The sequence below is a fragment of the Heptranchias perlo genome, chromosome 12 (assembly GCF_035084215.1).
Source record: "Heptranchias perlo isolate sHepPer1 chromosome 12, sHepPer1.hap1, whole genome shotgun sequence".
In the NCBI taxonomy this organism is placed as follows: domain Eukaryota; kingdom Metazoa; phylum Chordata; class Chondrichthyes; order Hexanchiformes; family Hexanchidae; genus Heptranchias; species Heptranchias perlo.
This window is the reverse complement of record NC_090336.1, coordinates 67,531,926-67,534,934: the sequence shown is the minus strand read 5'-3', so window position 1 is coordinate 67,534,934 and position 3,009 is coordinate 67,531,926. Positions and strand designations below refer to the sequence as shown.

The following is a 3,009-nucleotide window of genomic DNA, read 5'->3' as shown; positions in this document are numbered from 1 at the left end:
TCAGAGGTGCCAATTAATCTGCAGCAGAAAGCCATCCCCCCCGACTGGGATTCGAAGCCCGGTCCTGACCACGAGACCACCGGGGAGAGCTGCCTCAAGTCCCTGAGGGACCTGGACACGAGGCCGAGGACACACGCACGCCTGCTGCACTGGCAGCAGCGACCAGCAGGGGGCTGACCGGCTGATCCTTCCCTTTCACAGGCAGGCTTTTGGCCCTCGCTGAAACGACAAAGGTGTTCAGAAGGAAGTCCTGGGGGGGAGGGAGGGAGGCAGGGAAATCAGCACAAAGCAGGTCCCCTGGAATCTCACACCTGCGTCCCAGAAAACAGGTCTCCTGGTCAAAGCAGTCCTGCCCCGTCCTGCCATTAACGTGACAATGGACAGGGCCCCGGCAGCTTGAGACACATCTTTTTTTCAATATGCAAGTTCTTTTTAAAAAGGTTTCCTTCCACAGCAGCTCTGAGTAAGAGTGAGAGAGAGTGAGAGAGAGAGAGACACTGACTGACACTGACACTGACACTGACACACACACTGACACACACACACACACACACACACACACACACACCGTCTCCCATCCGATTGGTGGACTATGGGATTGAAAATCGAACTTTGAGTTTCAATGCAGGGGGGAGAGCGCGAACGCAGCCCCTCCCAACTACCACACGCGCGTTGTTGTTGTTGTAATATAGAACTGCAAGTTGCCGTTGTCGTGGTCGTTTCGAATCAGCACAAAGTAGGTGCCTCCCTGGAATGTCACACCTGCGTCCCAGAAAACAGGTCTCCCGGTCAAAGCAGTCCCGCCCCGCCCTGGGATTAACGTGACAACGGACAGGGCCCAGTCAGGGAGCAGCTTGAGAGACACCTTTCAATAGGCACTTCTGAAACATTAACGCCTTGTTTCTTCCGACAGTTTAACCAGCGATTAACATGACAACGGACAGGGCCCAGTCAGGGAGCAGCTTGAGAGACGTCTTTCAATAGGCGCTTCTGAAACATTAACGCCTTGTTTCTTTCGACAGTTTAACCAGCCTTTAACACGCCTTGTGTTTTTATTTCCCATTTCCAGCCAGCCAGCCAGCCAGCCAGCCAGCCAGCCAGCCGAGCCGAGCCAGCATCTGCAGTATTTTTTTTGATTGGTCTTGCCTGCCGTGGAATGAATGTTTCAACACGAGCTGCTGATTGTCAGCACCTCACCTCTTTCTCAATTGGCCGTTGCAATCTCACTCACTCGCTGTGAGACACGTCACGTCACTAGTTTTACTCAAAGAGGTTTCCTTCCACGGCAGTTCGTTAGTGACTGAGACTGACTGACGTAGGTCCGTTGAGACACAACCCTCCCCCATCTGATTGGTGGCCTACTGGCAAATTTACCAATCTGTCAAGCAATCCTGGCAAGAAAGGAAAAAACGGCAACTTCTTTAAACTCATCCACTGTTGCAATTAGAAACGGTGGCAAAAAATGTGGCCAGAGTGGGAGAGAACGGCAGTGCTTCGAGACTGCTTTCAACACCGGCAGCCAGAGAACAAAGAGGGAGGGCAAACAGGACCCGAGATCAATTCGCATCGAGCGCGTTATCGCTTCTCGGCCTTTTGGCTAAGATCGAGCGTGTTCCTTTTCGGGCTTATTTGGATCTGAGCGGACTGGAACGCTGGCCGCGACCTCGTGCGCTCGCAAAGTGCGGACTTTGCTGTGATTGGTCGTTTGTGTGCTGGCTCCGCCCCTAAATTTGCATAAGGACCAAATCAACACTGCAATGGCAGGGAAGGGTTCCTGGTGAAAGCAGTCCTGCCACTGACATGACAATGGACAGGGCCCGGCAGCTTGAGACACATCTTTCTTTCAATATGCAAGTCCTTTTTAAAAAAGTTTCCTTCCACAGCAGCTCTGAGTGAGAGAGAGAGAGAGAGAGAGAGAGAGACACTGACTCACTGACTGATACTGACACCGACACACACACACATATTATTTATTATTATTTTAAACGACAAAGCTGTTCAGAAGGAAGTCCTGGGGGGAAGGCAGGCAGGGAGGGACGGACACAGGGAAGTCCGCACAAAACAGGTCCCCTGGAACCTCTGACCCAGAAAAACGGGTTCCTGGTGAAAGCAGTCCTGCCATTGACATGACAATGGACAGGGCCCGGCAGCTTGAGACACATCTTTCTTTCAATATGCAAGTTCTTTTTAAAAAAGTTTCCTTCCACAGCAGCTCTGAGTAAGAGAGAGAGAGAGAGAGAGACACTCACTCACTGACTGATACTGACACCGACACACACACACACACACACACACACACATATTATTTATTATTATTTTTAATTGATTTTTAGAACAGGGAGATGGACTAGGGGCTTGCTCCGTCCACTCCACGCATCGACCCAGTATTGCAGTGTTTCTGGGAACGGTGCAGCTCCCCGTGGGGAGATATTCAAAAGGAAAAACAGCTGTTTCCCAGTGTCTCTGTGTGTGTGTGTGTGTGTGTGTTATTACTGAGAATAAAGCTGATATCTCTCTCTCTCTCTCTCTCTCTCTCACTCAGAGCTGCTGTGGAAGGAAACCGTTTTAAAAAGAACTTTCTCAGCTCAGTGGTATTTTTTTCTTCTCCAAGGCTGAGTGCCGCTCGCACGTAGCGATATAATTCAAAGTGCAAAATAACTTGGCGTCGTTGACTTTAAACAAGCAGGGTCTGCTTCCAAATGAAAGCTGCGCTCCCGAACTGGACTGTCTGTCTGTCTGACTGTCTGTTTGTCAAGGGGTGGAAAAGGCGGTGGTGGTGGTGGTGAGGGTGGAGCATTACGCTCAGGAGGGGAGACTTTCTTTCAGAGGTGCCAATTAATCTGTAGCAGAAAGTCATCCCCCCCGACCGGGATTCGAAGCCCGGTCCTGACCACGAGACCACCGGGGAGAGTTGCCTCAAGTCCCTGAGGGACCTGGACACGAGGCCGAATACACACGCACGCCTGCTGCACTGGCAGCAGCGACCAACAGGGGGCTGACCGGCTGATC

General features: G+C 51.5%; 1 pseudogene; it reads left to right on the top strand.

Annotated features, from left to right (window-relative positions):
• The first annotated feature begins 2,301 nt into the window (after positions 1 to 2,301).
• LOC137329814 (U2 spliceosomal RNA) lies at positions 2,302 to 2,418 on the top strand (annotated as a pseudogene).
• The last annotated feature ends 591 nt before the right edge of the window (positions 2,419 to 3,009 follow it).